Here is an 11,618-nt window from a genome sequence, read left to right on the forward strand (position 1 = left end):
CAAGCCTCTGTTGTGGTACTGTTTTATTTTCTGGTGTTGGTGTAGGCAGGATGAGGGAGTTGCATTCCTGAGAAAGAGAAGACCAAATGCCACGTTGTTGGTCAGGAAGTTCTACTGTGCTCCATGGGTCAGAATATTCTGAACAGTTTATTGTAATTTGGACAGCCTCTCTCCTGAGGTCTTTGTTGAGCTGTATTACCCAAATCATCTATATTGCTATTCATTTACCTGCTTGTGGGCTTATGATGGACATGTGTGTAATACATTTGTAAGAAACAGCCCAGTTAAGGACTTTCAGCGAATGACTATAACATGTATCTATGGCCAAAAGCCTTTTCAAGAGAAGAATGAAGACTTCACTGGGAATACTGAAAGGTAAGGGGGGAATATAAACCACAGAGCCAGAAAAAAAGCAAATCTTCAGAAAAGAACATCCATCAACAAAAAGATTAGATCCTTGGCAACAACAACCAAGCATCTAAATATCTAATATTGCTGTGCAAATCTCAATCATAAAGGATATACAAACTCCAAGGGAAAGGAAGCTGACAGCTAAGCAAGGAAAGCACTGACCCTAAAGTAAACAATTTTTCCTGGTAAGGCAGCAGCAGATTGCTTATCCCAAAGTAGAGCAGAAAGACTCCAGTTCTTAAAGTGTCTGACCCAACATAGAAACTGTCACTTCTGGTTGCCTGTATTTTCATTGTACAAAAGTCACAGATACCAGATTATTTTAAAGAGAGGCTCTCATCCAACCAATTTCTCTATATGCATTATATTAGAATTTTATATATGCATGCAGAATTAAGGTGTGTGTACAGGAAGGATGCAATCTGCCTTTGCCTTTCAAGCCTGTGCATTTTGGAGTTGCACATTTATGTAAGCTGGTGAGCATTTTAGATAAAAACATAGTCTCTTTTGCAAATTTGGCATATTGAAATTACCTGGTACTACATAAAAAAATATTTGCAATTTTTTTTTACTGGATACAAAGATTACACTGTTATGTGTTTGAGAAGGACTCAAATATTTCAGGCTCCCAACTCAGCAGTGCAGGGGGAGTGATCTGGCTCTGGCTAAGAATCTAGGAACTGTCTTTGTGCAGTGCAATGCAGCATCACAGGCTGTATCTTGAACAGAAGCTTAAATTTCATTCAAACGAGCAGATGAAAACTGATTACATTTTAAGCCAGCAGTGGGCTGAGAACGTTGACTGCAAAGAGATGCCATCGCTTGAGTAAGTTCAGATTGGATGCTTTGTATAAAAACATTTTACATATGGAATAATTAAGGCACAATAATCTAAGGAGATAGGAACTGCATTTAAAAGGGACAGGTTATCATCAAGATAACTCAGTGTAGTTTTCTCTGACCTTACAGATTGCGTAAGAGTCAGAATCTCTACATCTAATGAATGAAGAGAAAAAAAAGATTTACATTTCTCCGTACTGCTAGAGGAAATTTCTTTTAAAAATAAACAGAGGGGAGAAAAGGCATTTTCAAAAGTCAAGAAGCCAGTTCCTCATTACTTTCAGTTTCTGTGAGGCTTGAACAAAGAGCAGTAAGCTCTTGTGCTTAAACAGCAAATGGAAGGGAAATGCTTGCATCCAAGATATAAAGCTCCTCATTCCACTTAAATTAAATCAATTAAATCCATAGTATGCATGTTTTCAAATAGTTTTTCCCATTAAGAAGTTCTTATGATTTTAACAAATCTGTATTTTTGATGCTAAAATTATGAGACAGTATTCCTTGAAATCCAAAGGAGGGAAAAATTTTAAGTATTGAAACAAAATCTTACAAGGGTAGTAGTTAGAAAAGAGCTATGTGACACATTCAGTATAAGGCCTACTCCTGCTTTGGCTACACTGTTGGCTACAGTGGCATCATTCCTATTAGTGAAGACAGATGGGGGCTCTTGACATCATGTCAATCCTGTAAAGAGCACCACTTGATTTAATCTGGACCCTTCTAAGGTCATGTGATATATGGTAGGATGTACTAGCTATTATTATTTTTAAGCTTCCTGACTTATTTCTCACCTGGTGTCTTGGCGCATGGTATAAAGTAAATGAAAGAAAACTGCTATAAAAGAATCTCACTTTTTTCTTCAACTGGAAACAAAAGAAGAAACACTTTAGTTCCTGGGGTAACTTCTGTCTTGTATCAGTCAAACACTACTGAATCACAGATGCTGTCAATCTATACATGGTCTCAATAAAGCAGACAAATTTCAAGTCACTGGAAATCTTTTTTGGATCTGTTCCTTTGAGTTATTGCATTGACATGTAGATGAACAGGAACAGAGGTGACTTCCGCTCTGTAGTAAAACCACTGAAAAACAATGCTGCTGCGAGAGAAATGGTTTCCTGGGTAGAATTTATTTGGCTTGCCTTCTACAGTCTTCTAAAGACTTGCACTGGTGTAGTCTTCTAAAGCAGATCACTTACACCACACAAAAATACTCTACATCTGCAGCTTGTTTCACAGAATTTCTCTTCGTATCAAGGTTTGGGAGGTTTGGAAGGGAATTGATTTGAGATAATCTTGTGTAAAGTAGTAGTTAGCATAGTGACTGTGCTTTTTATAGTATGTCTTCCATATGCACAGTAAATAAACTTGTCAAACCGTTCTATTGCTTATTTATTTCTAATATGTCTGTATGTTTTGTACAAGCATAGCTATTAAAAGCAGTCAAATATATTTTTGCATTATAGTAAGTGGAGTAATAAAAAAAAGCATTTTAATGTGAAAAAATAGGCTACATAAAACAATTATCCTAACTCTAACTAAAGTTTATATTCTCTTTAGGTTAGATTCTTTCCCCTTTTGCTCCTTTCCAGTTGAGGAGCAGAAGTACGCATTTTTAAAAGATTGTTTTCCTTTGGTTTGTTTGCTATTTTATTCCTAATGCTTCTCATCTGCCATCTAGTAAAGGTCATAGAAATATTAATGTACTTCCAAAGCAAAAGGACCAAAAAGCTTAGCTTTCAGCATAGCTTAGAGTATGGTGATGCAAATTGGAAAAAATCAGTGGCCTGTATCTTCTCACAGAATTATTTAGTAATGAATATACCAACTGAAAGAGAAATGTCTGTTGGGTAAACAATACACACAAACAACTTCATGGTAGGAAAATACTATGATGTAAAAGGCTGTGGTGATCCTAGCCTGAAATCTTGAAAATGACTGGAGAAAATAGGTACTTGTAGAGGAGACAGAAAGAAAAAGCCTGTAATAACTGCAAAGTTTGTTTTGTTTCATTGTAGATGTAAGCATTTTTCATTTAATAAAATGCAATTAAAAACAGAATAACATCATAAATATGTAAATATTTATAAATAAAAATTTGTGCTGCTTTAAGGAATTGTTTAAGATAGAGTATGATGTACTTGGAGCAGAGGATACAACATTTAAGCGGAGTATTCCCTTCCACTTGTGGCTAAAAGCCACTTGTCTGAAGTCTGAGCATCTCTCAGCCTCTGCCATCTTTTCTCTCCCTCAGTCATTGCCAGGCCAAGGCACCTTGTCTAATGCATTAGGACTGAGTTTTCCCTAAAGTGAAAGAAGATCAAACAATGGTGTGAAGTATATTTGGAGTGCACGTCCCAGATATATTTGCTTCCAAAATACTGACACATCCTATTCTGTGAAGCAGGACTCATCCATGTGCACTTAGAAAACATAGCTGCTGGTTTTGTAGTACAGACTGAGGACGCTCCTTGTCTTGTGCATACTGTGACTGCTTCTGCCCGTATACTGACAGTAAGAAGTAAAGACTGCACCTCATGTCTTCTCTGAGATCAGCCTGAGGAAATGTGTTTCAGCAAAGGCTGAGAAGGAAAACAACCGCCCAAATCATCCCTCATTCATTACGTTTGATTTTCATTATTTTCATTGGAGGTTTCTCAGAGGAACATCACTCAGGCCTAAATGTAGTTGTCTATGGGACCTGACAAAAGCATTGTTGCTATTGTGTGCTCATTACTTAGCCTAGAAATGAGGATATGATGTAATAAGCATACTAATTCCAGTAATAATCATACGTAGTATATTTATTACATGTATACATGCAGATCCTTGACGTCAAAGGCAGTTCCACTGACCAGTGGTTTCATTTGCCTTGGGAGCATCATTGACTCAACAACTGGATAACATCAGAGCGCTGCCAGTGGCATTCCTTTTAACATACCTTAAACTGCAAACTTCAAAAAGTGTCCTCTCTCTGCCACCATTAAAAAGATATTAATCAGGTTCCATCTTTAAATAAAAGGCTTTGTATGCCTCCCTGTTGCCATTCTCCATGAAACAATTCTGTATGTGTAAATGATATGTAAAGTCATTAAGTTTGGGTTTTGCCAAGAATTCCTTCAGCATTTTCACAGTTGGACTACAAAATGAAATTTCCAGGACTTTCTAATAAGGAGATAACACACACACAGTAAGAAGGAATTCAGTGGAACCATTCACATGAATAAAATTACATTTGTGCTTCTCTCATCTTTGTGCAGGCCTTTGATTCAAGAAATTATCCCTATGGAATGGATTACTTATAGACAAAGCCAATACTCAGCACTTTGCTGTCACTCAGTTATAAAACAGTGTATACTTTGCTGAACCTTCTGGTATGAATCTTTTATGTCAATGACCATTGAAAAATAACTATATGTAAATGCTGCAGTTTTGCACAGTTGGGTTCTTCAACAAGAGCTTTTGAGTATGGCTTACATGCATACTCTGCACAAAATGTAAGTCAAACTCTCGACTGATAAAATTGTTTGCAGCTTTCTATCATGCTCAGTTCAGCAGTGAACACCAATCAATTCAAGGTAAAAAGCTACCCAAGATAGGAAAGCAGTTTGGTCTTGGTAACCAGACACAGACCTGAGAATTAGGGCTTTCCAATTTACATGCATCATGCTCTCAGCTCTCTTTACGTGTACCTCCCCATTACATGCATGTAGTTTTAGTATAATGATTAGCACTTTGTTTAAAAAAAAAATTTAAAAAATCAAGGAGGAAAAGGGATAAACAAGACCTAAGTGATGTTAGTATTATTCCCTATTGAAATTAAAATGGTACTAATTTCTTGTCTTGCAGGCTCCACGTCTCTCACAATTTCTCCAATGATCTAGTTATAGCCCTAACCTGAAGAGCTGTTAGTGTGAAATTTCACAGATCTTTCTAGGCTTATTTCCATTTTATTTATTTTTTTTTCTGACAGCCTTGTGCGGGACAATTAAATAATTTGGGTAAGCAGTCACCCCAATCAAAATATTTTCCAGTTAATTAGCAGATCAGATATCAGTGAAAAAAGGATCTAATTGTATTATCCACCATCAGCTTGATACAATAAATATGCTAGTACATACACTTCTCATATAATGATACAGTCAGCAGACTGTAAATCTGATGAATTTATACTTAAAATAATTAGAGAATAAAGGAGAAATGACTGGAATGACTGAAGATTTTTTAGAATGCAAACCACATCACTAATATAAATGATTAAAAAGTCTTAATTAAAGCCTTGATAAAGATGCCTAAATTTGAAGTGGGCTATTTACTTTGTCCATAAACTGGACAGAAGCCAAGCAAAAATAAAATGAGCCAAAGAAATGCAAAATTATCCACTGACTTCAGTTGCTATATGGCTTAGGTTACAGCTTCCTAATGACCAGAGACTAGGCTCACAGAAGGGGATATATACCTAAAGCAGAAGTCAGATGGGATGTAATTATTCAAATCAAAAACTGAAACTAGTTCTCCCCCACAACACAGATCAATCTGCACAGCTGCCCATGCATCCTGAAGCTGACTCTTTGGCCTGCTACCTCCTTAGGCACTGAGGCTGCCTCCACACCGGTGAATTAAAATGTGTCAGGGACAAGGGTCAAGGAACACCCAAAATCCATACTGTTCACTCTAAGAGACTCCAAAACAAGGAGGCCACATGTAAGAAGAATCAGCTACTCCTTCCAGTTTCCAAATTTATGTCTGATCTGAGATGTTTTTGGATGGGTGGAGAGAGATGCTGTAGAGCATGAACCGGACCTATGCCAGGGACCACGCTAACTATTAATAATAATACTGCTGGAGCAGTTGCACAGCTAGGAATATTCCCTGAGAGTGTTTAATTTGGTTACGTAAACACAGAGAAATTTGCTTCTGAGCTTGCACAGAATTAGCTGGCACAGTGCATGCGTAAGCCAGAACAAATTCTAGAAACCAGTAATAACAGTAAAGAAACAGCTGCCCAAAATCAGCCTGTCACCTAGGAGTTAAGATTTCTCCCCTGGATCCTCTCCAATTTATCCATAGTGACCTCTTTTATCCCCATGTCCTGCTGAATCCTTTTAGACAAGGCCATTAAAGAACATTCCTATCACAAAAATTAGAGGCGGGAAAGAGGGATAGAGGGGAAAGTTGAGTTGCTTCCCCAAGCTGTTTTTAATTAGAAATTGTTGAATTGTTTTGTCTTAAAGGCTATATTCATCCATAAGCAATAAGTTTATTTTATACAGACATGCACGTGTCGGTATCTGTACACACACACACACACGTGTGCCTTTGTGTGAATCTATCCATGAATGCATAGGGGTGTATGTCCTACTGGTTTGGTTAAAGTGCCTGCACACCTGCTTTCGCCTGCCCCTGCAGTTCCTGCCTTTCTTTAGATTCTTTGGTCCACATTCCCTTTTTCTAAATTAGGGATATGGTTTTGCCTATGAGATGGGAATACCTCAAAATTTGATCCCCCATTTTAGAGCAGTTATACTCTTTATTTATTTATTTATTTATTTTCATTTGGCTCAGAACACTCATTATAAGAGAAGTTACTTATATACTCATTTTTTAACTGCCCTGGGAGCAATAAGTTACTTTGCAATCCTAAACCTCTTTCCCAAGAGGCAGTTCTGTTGCATGGATGCTATTTTTCAGCCCAGGACAGGATATCCATTGACTTGCAACAACTAACCTGCTTCCACGCACTGCTCACTGGCAATGTGCCATGAATTCCCTTTCTATCAGCTATGCCTCACTCTAATCCATCTTTCAAGTCAGCTAATGAAATGCAGTGCTACAGTCCTGACTTGTTTTTTTTTAAAAAAAAAAAAGAAGAAAGAAAGAAAGAAAAGAAAACCACCCCAAGCCTTGAGTACTGAACAACTGGGAGAGAAAGACTAATATGACAGAGACGGTCTCCTGTCATATTTGTAAAACTTTCCCAGGAAGGAAATCCTGTCAACTTTCAAAAGTTCTTCATCTGTACAGACATTTCAGTTAGAGCTGTGTTTTTGTGTATAATAAATTGCTTCTAGTTGGCTGAAAATCATTTTTAGCTCTTATCTCTGTGATCAGTTACCTCTGCTGTTCTTTAATGGCCTTCACCTCATTATGCAACTAGTCATTAAAAGCTTAGTATCCAGTACAATGGTAGCTTATGTAAAGTGATCTATGAGAGCTTTATATAGGCTTACCAGCCGCAACCTTAATTTTACTCATTCGTCTTAATTTTTTGTAATCATTTTTTGTAAAGAGGGTATAATGTCAGGCATGCTTCCCTGCTACTGACAGATCCAATCTAGCAGATAATTACCATAAGGAAATTGATGCTTTAGTGTGCAGGGGAGAATTTAATTTACTCAGACATCCTACAGTACAATGCATTCCAAAAGATATGAGGATTTAAGTTTTTAAGAAATTAAATTTCACTATTTAACATGATTACTTATGTTGAACATCATTAACTAGCTTTTTTTTTTTTTTAACTGTTTGATATGATTACAAGAAAAGTTTTTTGGTCTAAAATCCAAAGTCGTCTTTAAATAAGGGTTAAGGACCCATGAAGTATTAAAAAAAGAGAGTTGCGTTCTTTCTCTCCCCCTCTACAACACCATCCTCCCAGCAGCAGCATTAAAAAATCTATAGAGATTAACTGAGCCAATACTTGAACTATAGAGCTTTTTCCAATGATGTTTTAATAGATCCTTTGTTATCGGCCTATTCCACTTCCACTCCATTGGTCAGGAAAGATTCTTTAGTTCTATTCACAAACACAAATTACTGAGAACATTTCAAAAACGTTAGAACCGTGAAGGAGTTGCTGAGATCCCAATTAAGCAAGATGATTAACTTATGCTTAATTTTGAGCGCTTGATAACTTCCAGAGAAATCTATAGGATTTAGCATCATATTAACTCAATTAACCTCTGTAAACAGATTTATTTTCCATATGAAAATTTTCCTTCTTGCACAGGATGCAACAAGGAAGGCCCAAAATGATGAGTCTTTTGAAAACCAAACTTCAGAAATGATACTGGCCAGGGCCTTGACTGACACCCCAGAAATGCAGTCTGGACAAGGGTCTTTGCCCTACTCCCAAACTCAACAAAGGCAATGGATATCTCATCACCAGCAGTTTGACAAGTGTTTCTAGATGCTCCACAGAGGGCTTCTCATTGGGCAGAGTTTTCTCTTATTCTTTATTATTAAAATAAAAGGCATTCAAGAAACAAAGAATTTTTTTCACTAAGGTCATTGATGCCTCAGATAATCAACTCTGAAATAGCGTCTGTATTTTCTCAAAAGATCTTTGCAGAACATGCACTTTTCAGATCTGCAAAAGAGAAGGTAAGAAACTGTAAATAGGATAAGAGAATTATATGACTCAGTATTATTTCTAAAATAAAGGGTCATGCCATTTTTAGTTACACTGATAGATACACAAATGTTAAATGGAAAGAGTATAATGTCAGCAATGACATCAGCACTCACTCCGAAGAAGTCGTTTTTTAAAAGAACTGCACTTATAAGAATGCCTCAAAATACAGAAAAGAATCTGTAAATAACAGCGGAAGCTCAGAGGATGTGAAGCTGTGTTCTTATGCCGTCTGCACATCACTTGAGTCACCATCTCGCACAGGCCATGACTTACCTTAGGAGAATGGCTAATGGAGATGGAGGAGAAAAGAAGGTCAGTGGCTGTAACAGGCACTGGCAGCTGTGATACTCTATTTAGGTTATTTCTTGTCAAAGCAGGTCCATTTACACTGGAAGGTATTTTCTCCTCAGTTTTGAGTCCCCCAGTAGAAGATATTGACCCACTAGAGAAAGTCCACGTAAGGGCTACAAAAATGATCTGAGGAATGGTGCACATCTCCTATGAAGAAAGACTGAACGAGTTGGGGTTTTTCAGTTTGGAGAAGGCTCAACAAAGACCTCATTGCTGCCTTTCAGTACCTAAAATGACAAAGACTTTTTTACAAGAGCCATTAGTGATAGGACAAGGGGCAGCAGTTGTAAATAAAAAGAGAATACATCCAGATTAGGTACAAGGAAGAAATTCTTCATGATCACGGTGATGAGGCACTGGAACAGGTTGCTCAGAGAAGTTGTGGATGCCTCATCCTTTGGAAGGGCTCAAGCCCAGGTTGGATGGGGCTTTGAGCAAACTGGTCTAGTGGAACATGTCCCTGCCCATTGCAAAGTGGTTGGAACCCCGTAATCCCTCCCAGCACAAACCTCTCTATGTTTCTGTGATTTTATCAGCAAAATTCTTCCACAGAATTTCTTAGGAGAAAAAAAAAAAAAAGAAAAAGAAAAAAAGAAAAAAAACAGAAATGCAATAGTTTAAAAGCATTTCTCTTTCTGAAGCTTACCAAATATCCAACAGCTTGCATAAAAATCTCCTGCTTTGAGAAGAGATCCTGCCTCTTAGTTATCCACCCAAACACTGATAATGGCTTGTCCATAGTTCAGAAGGGAGCCTTAACAGCTGAGGAGTTTAGTGAAAGGGATGATATATTTATCATCTGTGCAAGCACACCTGGCGTTCCATCTTACAAGTGTTTGCAGACTTGAAAAAAAATCCCAGTTTTAAAACTTTAAAATAAGTAGGAGAAAAACTATGAAATTAAGCGAGCTCTCAATCAGTAGTCATGATTGTAACTCCTGAATCATGCTTCACCTTAGACTGTCTGGACAGGAATTTGCCTAGTCTATGACATCCCAGCTCTGCCTTTGCCAAGCACCACCTCCTCTTGATCCTATGATTCATACGATTCACTGTAGACACTTTTCAAACTTATGTGTGAAGTGTCTTTAGGTGCACATTCATACATAATCACATATATTTTAACTGTGCATTTATATAGATGTATATATGTAGTATAAAAAGTATATTTTGTACACTATATAGAACAAAGGATATAAAATACACACCCATTTCAGTTGTTTTCCAAGGCCTGCTCAGAAGTATGTTACTGTTGAATCTAAATCAGTAGCATCAAAACATAGGAAATATTCTGTTCTTTTAAGAGACCTCTTTTTATGATGATTTTTTCATCTACGCCATCCCAAAAGCTGTGAAAAAAAAATTGTGAGTTTTTTTTTCTCTTTTTTTCTTTTTTTTTTTTTTTTTGACACATAGAAGTTTGTTTTCTTTTCCCCTTATACTCAGAAGACAGTTTTACCACACATTTCCAAAAAGTTGTAGCTTCAGATATAGGCCAGGTATGGAAATTTTTAACCTGAATGGTGAGAGTTTAAGAGTGGTTTAGGTGGGTGACTGACAGAGAAAAGTGGGTTAGGATGGAAATTCTTATGCAACATTGGCAGACACGTAGGGGGGTGCCACTGATGTAATAGACTGGGTTTATTAATGTGAATATTTAGCTCAGTATGCAATACCCTTTTAGCAGCAAACAAAAACCCTAACTTCATCTGGAAGATCATGGGCCTCCTCTCCTCTCCTCTCCTCTCCTCTCCTCTCCTCTCCTCTCCTCTCCTCTCCTCTCCTCTCCTCTCCTCTCCTCTCCTCTCCTCTCCTCTCCTCTCCTCTCCTCTCCTCTCCTCTCCTCTCCTCTCCTCTCCTCTCCTCTCCTCTCCTCTCCTCTCTTCTCCATTTTATTTTCTTTTTGCTGAAAGGGTGAGCATTTCAAAGTCCCTTATTTCAGTAAGAGCAGGAAAAACCTTATCTGCTGAATGGGCCATGGGTCCTGGACAGAACTAGGACAGGAAAAAATATTTCTTGTTTTGTCACCCAAGGCATTTGTGCAATTGGAATTCAGAAGACGTCAGGGTATCACACATGAAGCAAGTAAACAGCAACTGTTTTACTACAGTGCAGGCAGAGCACATCCAAAATGGGGGAAACATTAAATAAAAAATATTAGCCCAAGACTTCTGTTGGGTTTAACAAGTTGTGAGCAAAAGCTGTTGTCATACCTCTGAAGAAAGTGATGCCATGTTCATCTTTCCCCAGCGAAGGTTGGACATACTTTAACTGAGAGAACGTACTCCAGGATGCCGTCTTGATAGAGCTGCGTGGGGGAGAGCTTGTCTCTACACACCATCAGCAGCCAAGGGAAAGCTCCATTTTGGGTACAGAATGAGTTCAGGGACACTCTTTGGGAGAGTCTCTGTAAGATGGTGTCTGGACCCTGAGAGCACTTTTAATGGCCCTGAGCAGCCTCATCTGGAGACTCCTACTTGCCTCAGTTTTGGACAATGGAAAGAGGGAAGGAAAGTTCACTTTTTTGTGGCTTTCTCCCTTTTTTGACCTATGAATCATAGAAAGCAGATGTAATTTTTATTTACTTCAGTCATATGTTGCC

The sequence above is a fragment of the Tympanuchus pallidicinctus genome, unplaced genomic scaffold (assembly GCF_026119805.1).
Source record: "Tympanuchus pallidicinctus isolate F22 unplaced genomic scaffold, pur_lepc_1.0 scaffold5, whole genome shotgun sequence".
NCBI lineage: Eukaryota > Metazoa > Chordata > Aves > Galliformes > Phasianidae > Tympanuchus > Tympanuchus pallidicinctus.